At 40.1% G+C, this 25,950-nt stretch overlaps 1 long non-coding RNA gene across 1 annotated transcript in view; it reads left to right on the top strand.

Annotated features, from left to right (window-relative positions):
- LOC142873784 (uncharacterized) overlaps window positions 1–25,950 on the top strand; it is a 221,321-nt gene that overhangs the window by 131,132 nt on the left and 64,239 nt on the right. The window lies entirely within an intron of this gene.

Below are 25,950 nucleotides of genomic sequence, written 5' to 3' on the forward strand. Positions count from 1 at the left end.
TTGGGCACAATTTAAAAGCCTTCTTTCCAGTCTTTGGTACATTGTTGCTTTTCTTAATTTACAGGGGAAGTATTGTGTGTATTAATTTACAACTGTGATGTAACAGATCTAAGCCAGCTGTTCAATCTTGGAAAATGCCATATCCCAAGCATTCTCCTTTCCTTTGAGCTTTAACCTTATGCAGAAGCATGCAGGAGTAGAAAGGAAGATGGAGTCACTGAAGTCACTGAAATTTGAGTACCATTCTGCTCAGAACACCCCAGCCAAATGAACACAAGTTGTCATTGGCCAATGGGTTTAGTCCCAAAATGGGCTATGCCCACAGATGGAGCTATGCCACTAAGGGCTGTAATGCAAAAAACACACAGGGATTGTGTCCAGAAACTGAGGTCCTGGTGCCCCCAAGCTGGCTTTGAGAAGGCTCTGTGGTAGCTGCTGTTGTTGTCCAAGACCTTTAGCTTATTAACACCACAAGGACTCTGCAGAGCAAAGTGTCTGTGCCTTTGCCAAGAGAGCAAGGCGGTTGCTGTGGGAGAGGCAGTCTGGGGAGGGGCTCCTGGGCCCAGCTTCTGCAGAATCTTCTGCGGGAGGGCTGATTAGGGTTGACATACCATTGTCCTCTGGAAACCTAATAAGGCACATATTTTTTTCCAGTAAGTGAGACATTTGTTGATTCCATATTTTATAGATGCTCAAAAGGGGATCTCACACACACAAGAACATAAACTCATAACTAATAGCCCTTTGAGGGGGGGGGAAATTGCATTTTCAATTACCATCCTCACATGGTCTTTCACTCACTCTTGAACACTGTTGTTGGAATTGGGCTAGAAGCCAGTGCTCAAAATAGCGTAAATGGGAAATATTTAGGCAAGCCTTGTGATATACACTAGGTATGTTTGGTTATTGTAACACATTTCCCTTTAGTGCTTTCAAAGTATGGGTGATGGATTACAGGGTTTGAGATTATTATAGTAGGTGTCACTTCCCTTACACGACATAGCTGGGCTAGAGGTCACAGGAATCGGAACTCACTACTAGCAAAATTGGGGTATACATGCCTTATTTGGGGACTGTGCTTAAAAATAACAAAACCTTTAAGCGGACAAGAACACATAAACATTTACTTCATCTGTAAAATAGAGAGGGTTGGTCTTTAAAGTTATTTGCAGCTCTAATATTGTACGGCAGATAAATTTCAGCCTGTTAACTTCAGATTGTGTGTGAAAGAGGGAAAAGAATGGTCACCACCTTGGATATCAACCTCAGTGTTGACATGAGTATTAAATGAGTTAATATATGAAAATTACCGACACTGGTGCCTGGAATATAGGAAGTGCTCAGGAAGTATTAGAGGCTGTGATTGCTATTTTTATTGGCATGTGTTTTGAGACCTCTTTAAAACCATAACTACAGATCCCTTGCTCTGTATTCTACCACAGTGCTTCATTACAGTCTCCTAGAAAGTATATGTTTCTTTCAATAATGTTGTCATGGCTCAAATGTCTCTGATTTTTGTCTCTAAAATGAAGACAAATGCTGACAGAATTAAATCGATTGAGAAGGTGTATCTGAGATACTTTGCAAACAAAAGAGGGCAATTCAAATATAACAAAAAGTTTTGGGTTGGCTATGGCTATTGTAGATGCCCCACATTGAAATCTCCCCAATCGTCATTTGTTTTAAAATGTAAGTTTTATTATTATTATTCAGGTATGGAGAGGCCAATAGATCAGGATACAAACGCCATCAAAAAGATAGTTTGTTACTCACAATTCCAAAGAGAAGGGGGCATGCCATGCTACCTGGGGCCACATGAGGAATTGCCTGGGTCAGTGAGGAGGCAGAATGCATGAGAAAAAAGCCAAGAGCCTTTCTTGTGTTTTGTTTTGTTTTGTGTGTGTGGAAAGGAATGGGCAAAACAGGGTAAGCAGGCTATGCAGGTTTAGGATTGGCTAGTTTGGATAATTTCAGTGTGCTTTGAGGTATAGGGACTGCCCCTGGTTGCCAGTACATGACCCTGGGGTGATTAAAGCAGGGGGACAGTGGCTTAACCCATGAGAACCCAATAAAACAGGCAGCTGCTGCATATGGGCTCCGATTGTCAGTTTGTGTATGAAGGTGGACTCACGGAGGAGAGAGTCATTTGCTATCTCCAGGAATTAGCTGCCCTGGAATTAGCAAGGCCCAGGATGCCAAGCATCAAGAATGCAGATAATAAGAAAAGAATACATAAAATTAGAAAATATAGTTACTATGCCATTTCATATTCATGGCATCTTTAGAATGTTTTGTTTGTTGCCTGGAGAAGGCCGAGGGAGTTTGGGTGGGGGTGGAAACAGAGAAATTTATCTGGGGTAAAAGGCATCTATCCACACCAGTCCCCTGGACTTATTTTTAAGTTCCTTGTGAATAAAAGGGATGAGTAGAAAAATCTGATGAAACTTTCCTTATCTAGTTGCAAGAGATGCTCACAGGTAGGTCCAAGTAAAAACTGTGCCAAAGAGCAGGAGGGCAAACAACCTTTCCCAGCCTCTCCCCCTGCCTCTTTGTATGACGTGGCCCCACAAGGGGAATGAGAAGATTTGGAGCATTCTCCAAATGGCCCCCGTGGCACAGTTGGGCTTTGGTGATGGCAGGATGGACAATGGCTGCCATGGGACTTCTCCTAGTGGCTTTGCAGGCAGGTGGGACGCAGTGGGAGCAGAGCAGAGTGCAACAAGACAGTCACAGGCAAGGAATCTCTTGGGACACTCCCCAGGCTAACTTGGAGGTGCACCAGACACCCTGCCTATGCCTCTGAACCACACTATGGAAGATGACATTATTTTATTTCAAGATTCTTTTCACTTATTCAATACTTAACCAATATTCATGGAGCCCTTTTTATCAGTGACACAAGAAAATTCATCTTACTTATTTTATAGCCACTTCTAACTTTTGCCTTAAATATGCATTCAACAAATTGACCAGTCCTCTCTTTCAGCAGACCTGGTGCTATTGTCTGGATCTGCTGAGACAGACACTAAGATGGGATTAGATGTGCAAAGGAAAGGAGGAAACAAGAAAGGCAGGAGGAGCCTTCAGCCTGTGTTGCAGGGCTCTTGCAGAGATAAAAATGCTTGATCTAGAGTCATCAGCTGGAGTTTTACCAAAAAAGAAAAAAAAATGGTGAGAGAAACATAAAACTGCCTATTACTGCCTCCTCAAAGGCCATACACAATGCTATTGACTCGATTTCCACGTTGTAATTGCCCTGCCAACCGACAGGGCATTTTCCCTTTGCTATAAGGGACTGTACCTTCCCAGACCATTGGGAGGCCCTGCAAAAGACATCCAATGGCAAGTAAGGTGAAACACAACAGACCCTCCCAATCTGCCATATACCAATTTTTGTTTCAAAATGGGAAAAGCCATGTAGACATGGCTTCTCTCCAGGGGAAGGCCAGCTTGCTATCCCCCATGGGCCTTACTTTGGTGCATTCTGTCTACAGTGTAATCTCAGCCTTGCAGGTGCAGATATGGGTGATCAACTCCCCCAGTGATCTGGCTTTCAGAGGTGGGCTCAGGTTAGCCACATTCATATGGCTCATACATAAAACTGGTCACTAATAATACATTTACAATAAAAAATAATTATCACAGTGACCAGAATACTCATGTCAGTAGGTCTTGCATATTAGCTCCCTGTAGGAAGACCTACAGTGGAAGGTAGCCAGGCTTTGACCAGCATATCCCCAGGCTAACACCAAATCAGATGATCGAACCACTGAATGGCAAAGGCAAAGGCCAGCTGTCATACCTCACTCCATTCCAGAGGTGATATTGCCAACAGGACCAAGAAACTTGGAGTCCACAGGGAAAGGTGTCCTTCTCCTTGATGGTGCTCTTTTTCTGTCTTTTAGGCTGGTGGACACTTTCCTTAGATATGTTACTACATGCAGTGAGGTCACATGGTCTGGTTGGGCAGGCCTGATCACTCTGATCACTAAGGTGACAATGTGTATTTCTGCTCTGATCTATTGTATATTGACTTCAAATTTTAAAACATTGAGGACACTTTGATTCAGGTTCTTAGGGGACACCTTGTCATACCATCAAGTACTTCCAGTGGGTTGTCCCCCTGCCTGGAGGTAGACATATGAGTCCCACTGTCCCCGTGGCTCTATTATACTGATTCTATGTGGTTTTGTTTTATTCTCCGGTCTTTCTGCATGCTCTGTGACATCATGGAAAGACCAGTGTTCCTAATATTTCAGTGGCTGTTAGAGATTCTCTGCACTGACATGTAGCTAGAAAAATTCAAAGAAGTCTGTTACTTGGATCCACTGGAATTTCACTTGTATCCTTACTGCTGCTGAATAATTATTTATTCAACTCTTGATGCTTCTCCATAGCATTTTCCTCTGAATAGTTTCCAAACATGTTTCATTTTCTTCTAGCCCCCAAGCTAACTTCTCTGCCTTTGAGTCTCAATGGAATATTAAAGGCATCTGAACATGAACTTTCATGTCCTGTTTCCATCATCTGCTCCATCTCTTTTTTCTCAAAGGAAGTATTGTCCCTCCTGCTTCCAAACACCAGTAGCATAATATATGCCTTTAATCCCATATTTTCTTCATTTTTCCAAAATTTTGTTTTATTACTCTTATTCCTTCTCTTATGAGTTTTCCATTACTCCTTCTTCATGGGCTCCTGCTCCTGGTCTTACAAACAAATGAAGTCCTTCTCCATTTTAAAAAATGTTTTTTCTTACCCTTTTACCCTCTTGAGTTGGCATCCTATCCTCCTTCATTTATCCCCCCAAATTTTAATGTGGCACCTAACTCCATTCCTCAATGTGCTTTTCTTCCTAATCCTTTTTTTTTGTCTGACTGTCATCCCAATTGCTCTCCCAAAACTGCTCTCTTGAGGGGAGGAAGAGAAAGAAGACAGGGAAACCAGCTTCGTGTTGTGTTTAGAAGCAATTCTGTAAGAATCACAAATTTAATTTTAAAAACAGGTTTTTGAAGAGAAAAGGAAGGAAGAAGGGTCAGCCCCATAGACAGTAGCAAGTTAGAGAATACAATTACATAATAAGTTTACATCACCTTCAGCACAAAACTGCTGTATACATTGCAATTTAGGAGAGTAAATTCCCCATTTAGTACAACAAACATAATCTAGCAAAACTTGTATTTATAATAAACACGGTGTCCAAATATAATTTTTACAACAACTGTGTAAAGGAAGATTTGCAGTTATCATAGCTTTGTAGTCAAGGTTTACATTCCATGAGAGATAACTATAAAACTTTTTGTGGTTAAGAGCAGAAAATCACAGAAGATCTTCTTGCCTTTTTCAATAAACAATTCAGTTTTATGAAGACAAGATACAGAGTATGTATAGATTTAACTTAAACAGGAACTTTCCCTCACCTGCCTCATACTTCTTATTTTTTATCCCTGGTGGTAACTGGTATGTGAAATTCTCTGACTGGCTTCTTTATTTTTACAACCAAAGATAATTCTAATTCGGAACCTTGATATCTTTAAAGCACTTATGTCAACAGTCTTTTTCTGTTCAAATTGCTTTTCCTTTATTAGTCCCTACTTGTTACCTTATAAACCAACTCAGGTCTTCTAACTCTTAAAAAGACAAAAAATTTATCGAAACTCTGCTCCCTCTTGAGTTAGCATCTTATGCCTGCCTTTCCTTACTCAAAATCTTGAAGGTCAAGGCTACACTGTTTATCTCCTTCCCAAAGTTTCTTATTAACCATTGTGATCCATGACATGTGGATTTGGCAACGATTTAAATAAGATTGAATTGAAGTTTTAGGGGCTTACAGTTTTCTTTTTATTTTCATAGAACTAACTATTCAGCACCAACTACATATCACGTACTTTGTATACTCTGTCTTGCTTAATGATAACTGTGCTGGGATGGGTACCATTTCTTTCATTTAATAGTTGAGGAAAAATATATTCAAGAACATTGTGCAACCTGGTCACAATCACCCGTCTAATAGTGTGGAGCTTGGGTTTGACAGGGCTCCTAGTTGCAAGTGACAGAAATTAAGGCTGGCTGATCCCAGCAGAGAATGAATTGATTGTGCTGTTATGTATTTTGCAGAACCCCAGGAAAGTCTAGAAACATAGATTTATGGTTGTATTGCTAGAAGGGATCCTTATGCAGTGGTGGATAGGTGAGGACATTTCTGGCAGCTTTGGACATTGTTATTGCTGACACTGCGAAATGGACACTGGATGTTCTCACCAGCACCATTCTCATTACTGCCCCCATAAATTTAATATTTCTGCAACTCCTTCTGCCATCATAGATAATTTCCTGTGGTCCCTGATATGAGGCAGGTATATCTGACTGGCAGAACCTAGGTCATGGACCTGCATCCTAGCTGTAAAGTTTCTTGGGAAGTGATGAGTTTCTGAAATTTTCCATATCTCTAGTGGGACATAGATTTTAGCTCCTTTCAAGAATTATCAAAAAATAGAAATCATACCATGTATCTTCTCAGACCACATTTGAACTAAAACTAGAAATCTACTCCAAGAGAAACAGTCAATTCTCCACAAAGTCATGAAAAGTAAACAACTTGCTGCTGAATGATTATTGGGTCAATAATGAAATTAAAGTGGAAATCAAACTGAATGACAAAGGGGACACAAGCTACCAAAATCTATGAGATTCAGCAAAAGCAGTCCAAAGAGGAAAATTCATAGCCAGAAATGCCTATATTCAAAAGTCAGAGAGATCACAAGTTAACAATCTAATGATATATCTCAGGAAACTAGAAAAGGGAGAGCAAACCAAACCCAAAGCCAGCAGAAGAAAGAAATAACTAAGGTCAGAGCAGAACTAAATTAAATAGAAAGCAAGCAAACAAACAAAAATGCAAAGGATCAATGAAACAAAAAGTTGGTTCTTTGAAAAGATAAACAAAATTGATAGACCTCTAAAACAACCAGGAATAGAAGAGAAAGGACCCAAATAAGCTCAAGTAGAAAAGAAAAAGGAGGTATTACAGCTGATACCACAGAAATGCAAAATATCACCTGTGAATACTGTGAAAATCTCTACTCATATAAACTCAAAAACAGAGGAAATGGACAAATTCCTGAAAACACACAACCTCCCAAGACTCAACCAGGAAGAAATAGAACTCCTGAACAGATCAATAATAAGCAAAAAGAATGAAGCAGTGATAAAAAATCTTTCAACAAAACAGCCCTGAACCAATGGATTTATGGTTGAATTTTACCAGAACTGAAAAGAAGAGCTGGTACTCATACTGCAGAAATTATTCCATAACATCAAGAAGAAGGGAATCCACCCCAACACATTTTATGAAGTCAGTATCACCTTGATACCAAAATCAGGAATTGACACAACAAAAAAAGAAAACTACAGACTTACATCCCTTATGAATATAGATGCAAAAATCCTCAATAAAATACTAGTAAACCAAATTCAACAGCACATAAAAAATAATCTATGGAAGGATGGTTTAACATATGTACATCAACAAATGTGATTCACCACATAAGCAGAAGCAAAAATAAAGACCATATCATCAACTTAATAGATGCAGGAAAAACATTTGACAAAATCCAGCACCTTTTCATGGTAAAAACCCTCAACAAATTTGGCATAGAAGGAACAGTAATCAAAATTATAAAAGCTGTAGATAACAAACCCACAGCCAACATCATCCTGAATGGGGAAAAGTTGAAAGCATTCCCACTAAGAACTGGAACAAGACAAGGGTGCCCACTGTTACCACTTCTATTCAACATAGTGCTGGAAGTCCTAGCCAGAGCAATCAGACAAGAGAAAGAAAGAAAAGTTATCCAGATTGGGAAAGAGGAGGTCAAACATTTGCTTTTTGCTGATGATAGGATCTTATATCTAAAAAACCCCCAAAGACTCCACCAAGAGACTCCAGGAATTGATAAGTAAATTCAGCAAAGTCTCAGGTTATAAAATCAATATGCGAAAATTTGTAGCATTCCTATACATGAGTAACAGTCAAATTGAGAGTCAAATCAAAGACTTAATACCATTCCTAATAGCTTTCTCTTTAAAGCAAAAGTGTTTCCTCTCAATTCAACATTTGTAGTGGAGCCATACAATAGACAGCCAGTACAATAAGGCCAGAATAAGAAATGAATGACATAATTATATGAAGGAAGACATACTGACACACATGGAAAATCCAATGTGACCTACAAAAAATTTTAAATCTCTGCAACTAAAAATCAAATGTATTAACTTCAAGGAATACAAAGTCAATATGTAAAAGCCATCTACACCTCTGTTACTAGTGATAAACAATTGGAAAATTAAAACGAATATTATTTTTAAACCTAGGAATAAAGTTAGTGAAATTTGTGCAAGACCTATATATTGTAAACTATAATACATTGCTGATAGAACTTTTAACAGATATGTGGAAAGATACATGATTGGCAACTAAATATTGGACTGGAAAATTCAATATCATTAAGATGCTAATTCTCTTAAAATCGATATCTTGACTGAATGTAATTTCAGTCAAAATCCCAACAGGTGTTTTGGAGAAATTGACGAGCTTATTCTAAAAGTTATATGGAAATGTAGATACTTATAATACTTATAGCCCTTGAAAAAGAAGAACAAAATGGAAGGATTCACACTATCAGATTTCAATACTTACTAAAAGCTACAATAAATAAGACAGTATGGTTGGTATAAGGGTAGACAGATAAATTAATGACACAGAGAAAAGAATCTGAAACAGACCTACACATATACAATTCATTAATTTTTTAAACAGTGCAAGTCAATTCAATGGGGCAAGGAAAGTCTATTCAATAAATGATGCTGGAACATTTATATGAACATTTATATGAAATAAAATGAACTTTGACTTTTATCTTATAGAGTGCATGAAAATTAATTCAAACGTGAAAGCTAAAACTATAAAGCTTCCAAAAGGAAACATAGGAGAATAATTTCACAATCTTGTGGTAGAGAAATATTTCTTAACACACTAATCATAAAAGATAAATAAGTAGGACTTTATCAACATTAAAAGCTTGGCTGGGGGGGCGGAGCAAGATGGCGGACGAATAACACCGCCAGACAGAGGGTCTCTGCAGAAAAGACCGATTCTAGCAGAAACTAGAGGAAAGAAGCAAGAAGACGAGCATACAGCGGACAAGGGCCGGAAGGAGGGGTACCTGAGACCCCGGGAGACTCCACGGGAGGAGGCTGCGGAGGAGAACTGCAGGCTGAGACCACCGGAGCAGCCCGGAGACCAGCGGCAAGGGTAGGTGGATCTGCTGTTTCCCCTCCCCTGCATTCGGGACTGCTGGTGGGCTCCCCAGCGGGTGGAGAGACCTGCGGACACCAGCCCAGAGACTGCCGCCGCCTGCCAACGGTGAGCCTGTAGCAGACGTGGCACCAGGTTCCCAACTTCCTCTGGGCACCTCCGTGTGCACAGACCCGAGCCGCGCGGCAGGCGCCATATTGCCTCCTCCCCCCCTCCACCGACCCTACCCGCAGCTGCCCAGAGAGACAATACAGCCACCAGCCGGGGGCACCTCCAGGGAACAGGACCTTCCCGTTTGGGATCCCGCCCGCCCTCCCAGGTGCTGCTGGCACCGTGTTCCCAGGAAAACGGTGCCGACTCAGAGGCTGAGAGACATAGACCCAGCTTGGGCTCCCTGTGGGTGAATTAGGACCGGAAATCCTCTCCCTGGTGGGAATACAGTTTGAACTCTGGGACCCAGAGGTCGGACCTGCAGACCAGATCCCCTGCACCGAGGGCTAGCATTGCCCGGGGCACAAAAGGATTATACGTGAACAGCCTACTGAGGTCTGTGTGCCTCCAGGGGCGGATCGGAGTCCTAGAGGGCAACCCTCCTCCCAGGAGGAGGCCGTGCGCCCAACCCAGGTGGCGTTCCTGTGCAGGGAACCTCCCCGCTGGCATCACAGTCCCGGGAGGCCTGGTGGCTTGTGGTCTGGCCTGCTGGCAGAGGCCCAGGGGTAGCTGCGGAGTTGGGGAGGGTGTAAAGAAGCGAGGCCTGCTGCAGACTGTGGGTCTCAGACAGCCCCACACCCACACCCAGGCTTTCTGGCTGAGCGGAACCATTCCAGCCCCGCCCTGACAGCAGAGAACAGAACTTTGACCCCTGCTAACGGCCTGAGGGCAGGCTTACCCAACCCAGCTCCACCCAGAACGAGAGCTGATAACAGGACTCAAAATCAACACCATAGCCTATTCCTCCAAGCAAACGCCACCTACTGACAGGGACGGCATCTTGCACAGCCTTTCCACGGCACCCACTGACTCAATATACAGGGAGTGGTCCAATTGCACCCACAGGCACCACCTAACGCCTCAGAAACTAAACAAGGTGTGTGAATACCCAAACAATAACCTAAGGAAAGAAACAACAACTGATCGACATGGGAAGAAATCAGCGAAAGAACTCAGGAAATATGAAGAACCAAACGGAAAACACACCCCCAAAGAGGAGCACCAGCCCCCTAGAAACGGACACCGACCAAAATCAGGCAACCAATATGACAGAAGAGGAATTTCGTATGTGGAACATAAGAACACTCACCCAGCTGCAACAACAACTCAACAACCAACACCAAGAAACCACAAAAAGTCTCCAGGATATGAGAAAAGAAATAGACACATTGAAGAAAAGTGTAACCGAACTCCTGGAAATGAAGAATCAATTCAAGGAACTACAAAATACAGTGGAAAGTCTCAAGAACAGGGTAGATGAAGCAGAAGAAAGAATCTCAGAGCTTGAAGATAACACCCTCCAATTAAATAAATCAGTCACAGAAATAGAGCAGAGAAACAAGAGAAAAGAGCAAAGTCTACAAGAGCTGTGGGATTATGTGAAAAAACCTAACGTGAGGGTCATAGGTTTAGCCGAAGGGGAGGAAGACAACACTCAAGGGCTGGACAAGCTTTTTGAAGATATAATAGAGGAAAATTTCCCAGGCCTTGCTCAAAATCTTGATATACAAGTTCAAGAAGCCCAGAGGACCCCTGGGAGATTCAATGCAAACAGGAAGACGTCACGTCATGCAGTCATCAGACTGACCAAAGTATCAACTAAAGAGGCCCTTCTAAGAGCTGTAAGACAAAAGAAGCAAGTGACATACAAGGGAAAGCCAATTCGAATAACATCAGACTTCTCTAATGAGACTTTACAAGCAAGGAGAGACTGGGGCCCCATTCTCACTCTTTTGAAACAAAACAATGCCCAGCCTAGAATATTATTCCCTGCAAAACTAAGCTTCATATATGAAGGAGAAATAAAAACATTCTCAGACAAGCAAAGGCTCAGAGAATTCACCAAGACAAGACCAGCCCTACAAGAAGTACTTAAAACAGCGTTATGCACGGAACATCATAATAATAATCCACGGATATAAAAACAACCAAAACCCAAAGATATTAAAGGCCAGATATTACAATGGCTCAAGACAGAAATCATAGCAACAACATCCAACCCAACAGAATGATCAGTAATCTACCTTACCTATCAGTTCTCTCAATAAATGTGAATGGCTTAAACTCTCCACTCAAGAGACATAGGCTGGCTGAATGGATAAGAAAATACAGGCCAAGTATATGCTGTCTTCAGGAAACACATTTAACCTGCAAGGATGCACATAGACTAAAAATAAAAGGGTGGAGATCAATATTCCAAGCAAATAGAAGCCAAAAGAAGGCTGGTGTGGCAGTTCTAATTTCAGACGATTTAGTTTTTAAACCAACAAAAGTAGTAAAAGACAAAGAGGGTCATTATATAATGGTGAAGGGCACAGTCCAACAAGAAGAGATAACAATTTTAAATATATATGCACCCAACTTAGGTGCACCCAGATTCATAAAGCAAACCTTACTGGAGCTAAGGAAATGGATTAATAACAACTCCATAATCGCCGGGGATTTCAACACCCCACTGATGGCACGAGACAGATCCTCCAAACAGAAAATTAATAAAGAAATAATGGACTTAAACAAAACTCTAGAACAATTGGGTCTGACAGACATCTACAGAACATTCTACCCAAAATCCACTGAATATACGTTCTTCTCATCAGCTCACGGGACATTCTCTAAGATTGACCATATCCTAGGACACAAAGAAAATCTCAAGAAATTTAAAAAAATAGAAATCATACCATGTACCTTCTCAGATCACAGTGGAATAAAACTAGAAATCAACCCTAACAGAAACTCACATTTCTACACAAAAACATGGAAATTAAACAACCTCCTACTAAATGATTACTTCGTAAATGAAGAAATCAAGACGGAAATAAAAAACTTCTATGAAGAAAACGACAATGGAGAGACAAGTTATCAACTCCTCTGGGACACAGCTAAAGCAGTTCTGAGAGGAAAGTTTATCTCCATAAATGCCTATAACCAAAAGACAAGAAGATCACAAATAGACAATCTAATGAAACGACTCAAAGAGCTGGAAAAAGAAGAACAGACCAACCCCAAACCCAGCAGAAGAAGTGAAATCAACAAGATCAAATCAGAACTAAACGAAATTGAAAACAGGAAAGCTATTCAGGAGATTAATAAAACAAAAAGTTGGTTCTTTGAAAAAATAAACAAGATTGACACGCCGTTGGCTAAGCTAACGAAAAGCAGAAAAGAGAAATCTCTAATAAGCTCCATCAGGAATAAAAAAGGAGATATCACAACTGATCCCAAAGAGATACAAGATACAATTTATGAATACTACAAAAATCTTTATGCACACAAACTGGAAAATGTGGAGGAAATGGACAAATTTCTAGAAACACACAGCCTCCCTAGGCTCAACCAGGAAGAAATAGATTCCCTGAACAGACCAATCTCAACAGCTGAAATAGAAACAGCAATTAAAAATCTCCCTAAAAAGAAAAGTCCCAGTCCAGATGGCTTCACACCTGAATTTTACCATACTTACAAAGAAGAACTAGTACCTATCTTGCAGAAACTATTCCACAACATCGAGAAGAACGGAAACCTCCCCGACACCTTTTATGAAGCGAATATTACTCTGATACCAAAACCAGGAAAGGATGCAACAAAAAAAGAAAACTACAGACCAATATCCCTAATGAATATAGATGCAAAAATTTTCAACAAAATCTTAGCTAACCGAATCCAGACACTTATCAAAAAAATAATCCACCACGACCAAGTGGGCTTCATCCCAGGGATGCAGGGATGGTTCAACATACGTAAATCTATAAATGCAATTCACCACATAAACAGAAGCAAAAACAAAGACCACATGATCCTTTCAATAGATGCAGAAAAAGCTTTTGACAAAATTCAACACCCTTTCATGATACGAACACTTAAGAAAATAGGCATAGAAGGGACATACCTAAAAATGATACAAGCCATATATGACAGACCCGTAGCCAACATCATACTGAATGGGGAAAGATTGAAATCATTCCCACTTAGAACTGGAACCAGACAAGGCTGCCCACTATCTCCACTTCTGTTCAACATAGTGCTGGAAGTCTTGGCTACAGTAATCAGACAGGAAAATGGAATCAAAGGTATCCAAATAGGGGCAGAAGAGATCAAACTTTCACTGTTTGCTGATGATATGATATTGTATCTAGAAAACCCCAAGGATTCAACCAAGAAACTCCTGGAACTGATCAATGAATTTAGTAAAGTCTCAGGATACAAAATCAATACACAGAAATCAGAGGCATTCATATACGCCAACAACAATCTAATTGAGAACCAAATCAAAGACTCAATTCCCTTCACAATAGCAACAAAGAAATTAAAGTACCTAGGAATATATTTAACCAAAGAGGTAAAAGACCTCTACAGGGAGAACTATGAAACACTGAGGAAGGAAATAGCAGAGGATGTAAACAGATGGAAATCCATACCATGCTCGTGGATCGGCAGACTCAATATCATCAAAATGTCTATACTACCCAAACTGATCTACAGATTCAATGCAATACCTATTAAAATCCCATCAGCATTCTTCACAGATATAGAAAAAATAATTTTACGCTTCGTATGGAACCAAAGAAGACCCCGAATATCAAGAGCAATTCTAGGCAACAAAAACAAAATGGGAGGCATTAATATGCCAGATATCAAACTATACTACAAAGCTGTAGTAATTAAAACAATATGGTATTGGCACAAAAACAGGAATATTGACCAGTGGAACAGATGTGAGAATCCTGATATAAAACCATCCTCATATAGCCATCTCATCTTTGACAAAGCAGACAAAAACATACGCTGGGGAAAAGAATCCCTCTTCAATAAATGGTGCTGGGAAAACTGGATAGCCACCTGTAGAAGGCTAAAACAGGACCCACACCTTTCACCTCTCACAAAAACCAATTCACGCTGGATAACAGACTTAAACCTAAGATATGAAACTATTAGAACTCTAGAGGAAAAAGTTGGAAACACTCTCCTAGACATTGGCCTGGGCAAAGAGTTTATGAAGAAGTCCCCAAAGGCAATCACAGCAGCAACAAAAATAAATAAATGGGACATGATCAAACTACAAAGCTTCTGCACAGCCAAAGAAATAGTCATGAAAGTAAACAGACAACCTACAGAATGGGAGAAAATTTTTGCATCCTATGCATCCGATAAGGGACTGATAACTAGAATATACTTAGAACTCACGAAAATTAGGAAGAAAAAATCAAATAACCCCATTAAAAAGTGGGCAAAGGACTTGAACAGAAATTTTTCTAAAGAAGACAGAAGAATGGCCAACAAACATATGAAGAAATGCTCAACATCTCTAATCATCAGGGAAATGCAAATCAAAACCACAATGAGATATCACTTAACCCCAGTGAGAATGGCCTTTATCAAAAAATCTCCAAACAATAAATGCTGGCGTGGTTGCGGAGAGAGAGGAACACTCCTACACTGCTGGTGGGACTGCAAACTAGTTCAACCTCTGTGGAAAGCAATATGGAGATACCTTAAAGCCATACAAGTGAATCTACCATTTGATCCAGCAATCCCATTGCTGGGCATCTACCCAAATGATCCAGTGACACTCTACAAAAAAGACACCTGCACTCGAATGTTTATAGCAGCACAATTCATAATTGCAAGGCTGTGGAAACAGCCCAAGTGCCCATCAATCAAAGAATGGATTAATAAAATGTGGTATATGTATACCATGGAGTACTATTCAGCTCTAAGAAACAATGGTGATATAGCACACCTTATATTTTCCTGGTTAGAGCTGGAACCCATACTACTAAGTGAAGTATCCCAAGAATGGAAAAACAAGCACCAGATATATTCTCCAGCAAATTGGTATTAACTGAGTAGCACCTAAGTGGACACATAGGTGCTACAGTAATAGGGTATTGGGCAGGGGGGAGGGGGGCGGGTATATACATACATAGTGAGTGAGATGTGCACCATCTGGGGGATGGTCATGATGGAGACTCAGACTTTTGGGGGGAGGGGGGTAAATGGGCATTTATTGAAACCTTAAAATCTGTACCCCCATAATATACCAAAATAAAAAAAATAATTAAAAAAAAAAAAAAAAGCTTGGCTGAATACAATGGCTCATGCCTGTAATCCTAGCCCTTTGGAGGGCTGAGGCAGAATTGCTTGAAGCCAGGAGTTCTAGTCTTGTCTGAGCAAGATCGAGATCTTGTCTTTAGATCGAGATCTTGTCTTTACAAAAAAATTGAAAAATTAGTTAGGCGTGGTGATGTGTGCCAATAATCCCAGCTACTTGAGCTCAAGAGTTTGAGGTTGCAGTGAGCTAGGATGATGCCACTGCACTCTAGTGTGGGCAACAGAACAAGACCCTGTCTCCACAAAAAGAAAAGAAAAAAAAGAAACGAAAAAACTTATGTTCATCAAAAGACACTATTAAGAAAGTGAAAAGTCAAGCCAGTCTGGGAGAAAATTTTCATAAACATCTATCTGATAAAGGCTGATATTCTGGATGTATGTAAAAAAGACTCCTACAAATCAAATTTTAAAGACAATCTAAATTAAAAATGAACAGATACCTGAACATGCACCTCATAAAAATGCATATGAATGACTAACAGCATATGAGAAGGTGCTCAGCATCATTAGTTATCATGGAGATGCCAATTAAAGCTAGGAGATACCAGAATGATTAAAGCTAAAAGACTGCTGTTGTGGATGTGGAGAAACTGGAATTATCACACATTGCTAGTAGGAGTGTAAAATAATGTGACCACTTTGGAAAACTGTTTCTTACTCTTGAGTAAAGTTAAACATAGATCTAGCCTGTGACCAAGTATTTCTATTCCTAACTGTATTGCCAAAAGAAAGGAATGTATCTAGCCTGCATAAAAATGTATAACTCATATGAATGTTCCTAACAGTTTTATTTGTAAGAGCCCCAAACTGCAAACAACTCAAATGTCCATCCTCGTTAAAATGGAAAAGGTGTAGCATACTACTCAGCAATAAAAAAGAAAGAACTACTGATGCATTCTCCAACATGAATAAAACGCAAAAACATTATTTTGAGCTAAAGAAGCTAGATAAAATAATAATATCATATGATTTCATTTATATGAATTTTAAAAACAGCAAAATTAATCTATGGTTATAGAAATCAGAACAGAGTATGGGTATATTTACTGGAAAGGGACACCAGGAAACCTTTTGAGGTGACTGAAATATTCTTAATCTTGAACAGACACAGGTCAAAATTCAATGAGCTGTACACTAAATTTACAAATATGTATATAAATTTAATCTCAATCATGCACTCTTCAAATTAAAAAATCAAAATATGAAAAACTCATAAAAGCTCTATTGTGATTATTTTATAAACAGCTTTATTGATATATAATCAACAAATAAAAAGTGTATATATTTATGGTATACAGCTTGATGTTGTCAATAGTTTTTTCATTTGAAAATGTCTGGCTATTGCCCAATGTTTTGCCTCGTTCTACAATTCTTGAGACACATTGTCATTCCTCTCAGAACCCTGTAGATGTCTTCACATTATTTTCTGGCATCACTGTTGCTGTGGAGAAAATTGAAGTGAATTCATATTTCCTCTCCTTGCAGTGATTGTTTTTTTTTTTTTCTTATCTACATATCTGAGAATTATATTTTTTTTATCCTTAAAATTCATTATCTTAGCAGGTAAGTGGTCTCCATTAATTTTTTTAACATACAGTAGGATACCCTGAAGGTTGAATTATTTTTTTCATTCTAGTAAAATTTGCTTGTGTCAAAGCATTTATTACTTTTTAAAATCCCACTTGTTTAATTCTTTCAGGAACACTAGTTATTAATTTTGTTCTATGTATCAATTAACTTCTCTTTGATTGCATTTGTCTCCTTGTGGTTTCTTATTTTTGGAATTTAGGTGAGTGTGGTCTATTTCTTATAGTCTCAAATTTAATCATAGATTTTTAATGATGTTGTTTTCTCTCTCAATTTGCTTTCTTGGTTTGTAAGTTTCCTATTTATTTTATTTTATTGTTTAATCATATTGACTAGGGGCCCTTGTTTTACTGAATTTATTTCCTTACTAATTTATCTTCTTCCTGTAGCTTGAGCACTTGTAAAAAATTTCCTTCTGATTTTTAGTTTTGCGTCTAAGTTGGTTTTTTTATCTTGTGCATTTGACAGGGGTGTGTGTGTGTGTGTGTGTGTGTGTGTGTGTGTGTGTGTATAGTTGCCAGCATGCTAATTTTTATTTTGCTCAACTGTCCTCTTGGTCTAGACCTGTTATTTGTCCTAAAGTAGTGTAGGTGTCTTCTCATCTCTCTTCCTGTTTGAGGCCTGTTTGTTTTCCTGACAAATCACAATTTTACAGCTTGATTTTTCATGTTCTTTCTACTTATTCTATAGTCTGAGGGCATGGCAGGACAGGATAGAACCCACCTGAGATATTGTGCAGACTTGGTTAGAGTACCAGGGCTCAGCAGTCATTTCTGAAGTTTGTTAATTGTTTATTCAATGAGTGAGGGCTATCTTCACTGAATTAAGGGATTGAATTGTAGTCCTATAGGAGGAAACCCTCAAACTTGGAATCTATTCTTCAATTTCATGTTCAGTCTTGGAGGCTTTAATATCATTAGAGAAGACATAAACCATTGTTCATTTCCACTGTGTTCCAACACTATTTGTGACTTCCCATTTGGAAAGTTAGCTTCCTGATAAATCTCTCTCTCAATTTTGAGATGTTAATAAGATGTCCCTGGATTTACTCGATGCTATCTGTGTGGCTCCCAGGGATGGACATAGAGTTAGAAGCCATGTCATGGGGAGCTGTGCTGCTTCACTGGGGAATTTTCTGTCTCGATCACCAGCCAATACTTTTTTGAAGTTTATGACATAGGGATATGCCCTTCTTTCGTTTGGTTGCTGCTGTGGAATTTGGGGTATATTTTTTGAATGTATCAGTTTGTTGATTTCAAGATATGACCTGGGATAGGGAGATTCTTCTGTCATGGCTTCACTCTGCTGGGACAACCTGGAAGCCCTCCTCCTCATTCCTCTCTTGGCTTCCTTGGAAAGCTGTTTTCCTGTCTCCTCTCACCCCCCGCTGCCCTTTCTCAATGTTTCTCAGTCTCTTTTCTGACTTCTTTGCCTATATCCATTAAACAAAACATTTTCAAAGGTCATTTTGCACACCTCTTTCCCATCCCTTTATTTAAATTTTCCTCCTATCTATTTGCTTGATATACTCATGTATAACCTCCTGATTTACTCCTATGCTTCATTAATAATGTTTAAGCAGATATCTTCCAAATTTCTATCTTATGCCCTGCGCTGTATTCTATGAGCTGGGCTCATTTTTGACTATGCTGAATGTCATACTGTATGACAATCCTACAACAACCTTAAACTTAAAATATCCAAAAGCAAGCCTATGGTGATCCTTCCCAAACAAATGCTTCCTCTCATCTTGTTTCCTCATACTCTTTCGAGGCACAAAAGCCTGAAGTCCTCTCTCTGGTTCTTTCCTTTCTTGGCCCCTTCTAACCAATTAGTTAATGAATTCTTTCAAGTGGATTTTTCTCCTCTTTGTTTCCATGGCTGTTACCCTAAGAAATAAATGTGCATTTTTCTTACTTGAACTTTGTAATAGACCCTTAACTGGTCTCTATCATCTAATTTCTTCTTCCTCTAACAAATGCTCCTAACAATTCCTCAAATATCTTGCTCCAAAACCTTCCCCAGGGACCTGACACACCTTTTATAGGAATTCAATGTATAATATAAAGCTTATTTTCCACTGTGCCCCTGTGCAGGCTGGAAATTTCACCCATGGCTGATTACTAAGCATGCCCTGCTCTTGCCAGTCTTGAAAACTCTTCATGAAATTCCCTTCCTCCCATCTTAATCTCTCAAAATTTTATCAGTTTTTCAAAATCCAAATCAAATTTTACTTCCTCCATGAACTCTTCCTAATCAACTAATTTAGAAGTGATTTGTCCCCTCCCTACTCTAACCTCCTGTCATTCCTTATCACACATCATAGTATCCTTCTATCATTGTGTACATGTCTTAGCTTGCCCCAAGACTGTCAATTCCTTATGTAGATGGGGAGCAAGGTTATGTGAAGTTGTAGCACCTAAGGAAAGTGGAGGCATAGTAAACTTGAACCTAGTGTCATTAAGACCTGAATTCAAGCTCAATTTTACCACTGTGGGTGGTTGGGTTAGTCATTTACCCTCTCTGAGGTTTACCTTTTATCATGTTTAAGGAGATTGTTGTAAATGATAAATGAAATAACATATATGAAAGTGCTTTATAAATATACCTTAATGTACACTCACACATATGCGTGTTGTCTCAGTCCTTCATTTGTAATGCCATAAAGTAATACCTGAGGCTGGGTAATTTATAAAGGAAAAAGGTTTACTCGGCTCACATTTCTACAGGCTGTACAGGAAGCATGGCGCCAGCATCTGCTTGGCTCATGGTGAAGACTTCAGGCTGCTTCCACTCGTGGTGGAAGGTGAAGGGGAGCCAGCATGTGCAGACATCACATGGGAGAGAGGAAGCCAGGGGGGGTGGTGCCAAGCTCTTTTGAACAACCAGCCCTCATGGGAACTAACTGAGCGAGACCTCACCTCTCACCCCAGGGAGGGCATTAGTCTACTTATGAAGAATCTGCCCCCACGACCCAAACACCTCCCGTTAGACCTCACCTCCAACACAGGGGATCAAATTTCAACATGAGATCTGGAGGGGTCAAATATCCAAAACATAGCATAGATAGATAGATAGATAGATAGATAGATAGATAGATAGATAGATAGATAAATGAAAGATAGATTAAGGTATTGTTCATTTATTCAAATTCCCCACAGTATCAAGCCTGATAGTTTACTCACAGGATGTCATTAAATGTTTATATCTAGCTGCAATTATGGCTGCCTGCAGAACACCAAGGAGATGCTAATGGGGAAGGGTAAACATGGAAGAAGACGATAGTCTGTGTGGTTATGCCAGCCACTCACCGAGCCAGAGAACTGCTTAAGTGCATCATCTAAGATTTCATGCCTGGTGCAGAGGGCCTGCCTAAATGGAGGCAAATAGATTAGATGGTTTGTTCCAGTTCCTTCTGGCCCTTGACGTATGGTCTGTCACAGAACAACACATAATAGATGTCATATGTAAAAGTGAAATATTTGTTTATCAGTAGCTATTCTATGTACATGTATGTATATACATTTCAGATGTGAGGTTATGCTAAATATATTTCATGTAAATATATACATTTATCTCCTTAAATGTTTCCTTTTATAGTGTTTGTTGCCATGCATTCAATCACCATTGTTGCTCTTTTCTAAACTCCCAATTTTCCAGTAGTGCTCAGCTTGTAATCAAAGGCACCAAGCTGGTATATACACACCAATGTTGGATGGAGAGTGACACAACAATGACATGAGAATGGCCATTAAGTAATTCCCCTAACAGTTCAAGTCATCTGGACCAAATCCCGCACATGTTCAGATTTTCCATGCCAGCTTCTCCTGCTTTTCCTCCAGAGCCATGTGTTCAATGGTTTCAAACTATTTTAATTTTATAGATTTTTTTCAAAAATCATGCTTTGTAGAAAACCGTCATGTTAGAAGGGGTCTTGATAAAAGCCAAATATGTATTCTGAGACTCTGTGATGTGATAAATTTAAGACCATGTTTGCAATGCCTGACTGAATGTTCACGTTTATTTCATACCTGAATTGGGCAAAAATGTGTGTGGAATTCCTTGTCCCAGGCTGACCCTAAGCTCGATTCCTAATTCAAATACCTTCAACAGTGGCTCCTGCAACAGCACGTTTGCAGGAGCCTGTGTGCATGGGGAATGGGGACCCTTTCTTGGAAAGAATTTATTCTAAGGGGAGAATGAGGCAGGACAAACATGGCTGTTGAAAAGGCTGGTCTTTTCAGGGGTGACAGCTATCTGCTAGTACCTCCACAAAATCAAGGGTAAAGCCCAGGAGAAGAGTGTCAAAACTCTGGGAGACACAGGGCAAAGCCACCTTGTGTGGAGAGGGCCATATTCCCCACCTCACCAGAGCAGAAACCCTGCCACCTCCAAAACCGCAGCACACCAGCATCCATGGGAACGGAAGTACCTGGCGGGAGTGGTAGCAACCCCCAGTGGTGGGAGCTGCCTGCGGAGGGGGTGGAGGCAGCTAAATTCAGCAGACGCCAGTGTCTGCAATAGTGAGCACGTGTCACTGGACACTCAAGATGGTGGCAAGGTCCCTTCATACAGCTTGGCAGCCTTGACAGGGATGCCAACAGTGGGCTCAGAGCAGTAGAAAAGGAAAAAAAAAATTGTTTAGAGATAGATATTCCATTGAAAAGTGTCCATGATCTATGTGTTTGTGAAAGTTTATTCAGAGACAGGGAGGAGGGAAGACCATTAGTAGTCTTTGAAGAAGTCATTTCTGTTTTAGTCATTCCTCCCAAGAAAGTACTTGTTGAAAGTATTAAGTCTCAAATAAGACATAATCTGAATCTATTTAGGTGATTTTCATTAAATGCATCACTAATACTTTGTTTTCAAGGAAAGTATTAATTGCAAAATCGAGTACTTGACCTTCAATTTCATAATAAGTAAAAACAGATTTTATTCACCAAATCACTATTAAAGACATTTAAAATAATTGCAAGTTTTAAAGAGAAAATTCTTACAGTTGTTATGGATGATCAGATCATGGGGCTGAGAGTGTCCTAGCAGGGGTGAGGAGGGATGGCCCCATTTATGACAACAGTATGAGGGGAAGTAAAAACAAGGGGGAGAAATTTTAGAAAGATGGAGAAATGACAAAGAGTAGGATTACCAAAGAGAGTTCTTAAAGACCTCAGTGAATTAGCTAAGCTTAGTCTTCTACAAGAAGTGCTGCTTATCTGAGTTACCACGACTTTGGGACAGCCTGTCTTCTCATGCTCCAACATTAATCACCAACTCTAATCTCTAAGACCTGGTGAAAACCCTTAATGACTGCATTCTGGTCCTTCGGACCGAGGATGGAAACAGGTCATGTGAATGAAATGTGGTGGGGATTAGGACAGAGAGATGCAGAGAACTTGGGCACAAAGGAAGGGCATCATTCCAACTGGGAGTTCAGGGAAAGCCGTCTGAGATAAAGCTTGAATCTTACAGGATAAGTGATACTTACTCAGGCAAATGGAGGTGGGAATGGTATTCTCACTGTCAGATCTAGTGAGAGCAAAAGCACAGAAGCATGGAATTGTTTGATGAGAGACTGTGTGTGTGTGTGTGCACGTGCACGCACGTGTGTTGGGAGTAGAGGAGAAGGTAGTATGGAAGGGTAATCATAATGCTAAACACTGTGAGAGCTCAAGATAAAAGAGGGCAGAAATCCAGGGCAAACTGATGCCACTGAGGTTAAAAACAGATGCTGGAAGACTAACAAAGAGGAGAAAAACTACACATTTGTGTTGACTGCATAATGTCAATTAAAGTCATGCAAATGACCTACTTTCTGTTTTTGTTCACTTTTTCCTGCTGCTCCATAAGATGTATGTGTATATGATATATATTGATATGAATTTCATATCATCAAATTGAGTGATTATATAGTCACTAGATTTGTTGAGTCTATATGAAATTTCGTATTTACGATTACTTAATTTGATGATGTATACTATTGTATCTTTTATATAGTACATATATAGAAACATATATAATTGCTAAATTTGTCAAATTAACTTTATAGTAAGTGCATTGGAATGCAGCAATAAACACCCTATTTGCAGGCCAGGATTATTTATTTTAATCATCCAAGTAGCATTATTGCCTACTTGGGTGTCATGATTATCTTCTGACACTTTAAATGCTTATATGGACTATTACACCTGTATAATACCTTTGGCTGTGTGTGATTAATACTTCCTCAGCATGGTTCAGTTGTTGTGTCCTTTATTTCTTCTTGGTGAGCAGAGGCAGCCCCTGTTGAGAAGTAGTGAGGCCTGGTTCTCATATACGCTCTGTCCTAACTAGCTGTGGGGCCTTGGAACAGTCTGTGCCTTTGTTTTCTCATGTCACAGAGGTGGGCTTAATGCTCCCTGGGTGCCCGCCAAAGGTGGCACAATATGGTGCCAAGATGATGGGCCCGGGGACCGGGACTCCCGGCTGGTGGCTCTGACTCTCTCCAGTGTGCCAGTCGACAAGCAGGCTGGGACTTGGTTCTGTCAATGGGGATAACGATATTCAAGCAGGAGGGGACACCTGCTCTACTTGCTCCATCAGGATGTCACGAGGATTGAAGGAGGTTGTGCATGGAAACGTTTGCTAGAAAGTAAAACACTTGGCAATATGAGCAATACTAGTGCAGTTAGCAAGAAACATCTGTTACCAAGGGCCTCGGCGGTCAAGTGACTTCCCAGAGAGTCTTACTTTTTCTTGTTCCTTCCTGTTCTTTTAGATGAATGTTTTAGTGTTAAGATATATTGATATGTATATAATATTACAATAATAATATTTAATGGAGTATTATTCATTGTACAAACTTATCAGCATAGCATGATGTTCAATATCAGTCTGGGAGTCAAAAATGCCCTCAACTGTATCAGTTGAAGTAGAGTTTATCAAAAGGACAAAGCAAAACCGTGCTCGCTTTCAGTAGCAACATGGCAGAGCTTTAATGCAGTCTTTTGTGGTAGGGGCTACCAAAATAAATAAGTGAACAAATAAATAAAACACCACTTCCCGAACAGTGGTCACCTATTTACCCTGAACCATGGGAGTGGGGAGAGGTGAGACTGAACCAGGAAATTAAATTAAAAAATAAATAATGGCAGACCCTGATCCTGTCATCATTTCTCACCAGAACCAATAAGACTTTGAAAGGAGGACTCTGTGGAATTCATTTTAAGTCTTGGGGAAACAATATACAATTTAAATATCTGCACATAAAAATGTTGAGGGTGGATGGGTGGGTCAGGACATGTCAGACGTCCCTGGGATCACAACCTTGCTCTCTGGAACTTTCCCTATTAAACACAATTATACGTGGTCAGCCCTGATGGTGACAGCACCGTGATTGGCAGTTCCTGGAACTACCTATTTGCAGGAGATTTTTCTTATGAAAGTAGCAAACCAAGCTTGTCAGTATTTTCAAAATTTATTTAGCTAGCAGAAGAAATTATATTGTGTATGAGTTAGACTCTGAGTTTAGAGCTTCACGTTACAAACTGTCTTTTCTCAAGCAAAAGGACAAGCACCGGAGAGGTGAAGGGACCTACTGGACCACCCCACCAGTTGGCAGCAGAGTAGAAAACTGAAATGCTAGGTCCAGCTGGCGGTCTCTCTATCTCTTTCCCTCTCTCTCTCTCTTTTTCCACAAATATTTATTCAGCATCTGCATTATCGAAGGCACTTCACTAATCCTATAGAAATACAAAGCTAAAAATAAGGCTCTTCAGGAAGCCTCCAATAGAGACAAGCATAGGAATAAACTACCCAAGGCAGGGTGAGCTGAGTTCACTCTCGGTGACTCAAACAACCTACAGGGGAGCCTAACAGAAAGATCACTGGCCAGTGAGGCTCTGTGGGAGAGAAGGCGTTTGAGAAGTGCCTGGAAAAGATGGCGGAATTCTGAAAACAAATAGGGCTGGGTGGAAATCGATCAAAAGCGTAGAAGTGTGAAAACAACATGTCTTTCCAGTTTGCCCAGAGATGGGCTGGAAGAGCAAGCTGGGGCCTGGTTGTGCATGGATTTGTGCTGTAGAGTGTGCATTTCCACTGTTATTCACCAACAGGCCACTGAAAACTTCATCCAAGGATTGAAATGATGGCTGGATTTTACGACTGAAAGGGGGAGGCTGGGAATTGGGTGAGCAGAGTCTGAGCAGAGATAATGGGGGATGAACTGGGGCACTGGTAATTCCTGAACCCGAACTGAAAGGAAGGAAATGATTTAAAAATTATTGTGGAGATAAGATCAACAGGACATAGCATCTTAGTTAGATGAATAGTTAGAGGAAGAAGAGGTGGGTTTCAGCATCAATGATTATGAAACAATCCCACATAGAAGGATTATAATGACATGTTGTGAATGACTTTGGAAAATGTTGCAAGAAGAGGGTTCCTGAGCACAACCGAAGCCAGAGGAGTGAATTGCAGGAATTTGTACTGATTTGGTTTTCTCCAGTAAGACTCAATGGCTCTTGAAGGGAAATGGAGAACAGAGAGCCTGGGGTTCCCCAGAGTCAGGAATTTGGGCAAGACTGTGGAAGAGTCTAGAAAGCTAGGCAGGGCATTGCAGAAATAAGTTACTTGGAGCTCATGCTGGATAGGGTAGAAATGAAATTGAAGGTGCTAAAGGGTAAGGATAATAGAGGAGGGAGGGGCTGAGGTTGGGAGGTTAGGCCCAGCAGGAAACAAGGAAGGAGAAAGATGGA

The sequence above is a fragment of the Microcebus murinus genome, chromosome 11 (genome assembly GCF_040939455.1).
Source record: "Microcebus murinus isolate Inina chromosome 11, M.murinus_Inina_mat1.0, whole genome shotgun sequence".
NCBI classification, from domain to species: domain Eukaryota; kingdom Metazoa; phylum Chordata; class Mammalia; order Primates; family Cheirogaleidae; genus Microcebus; species Microcebus murinus.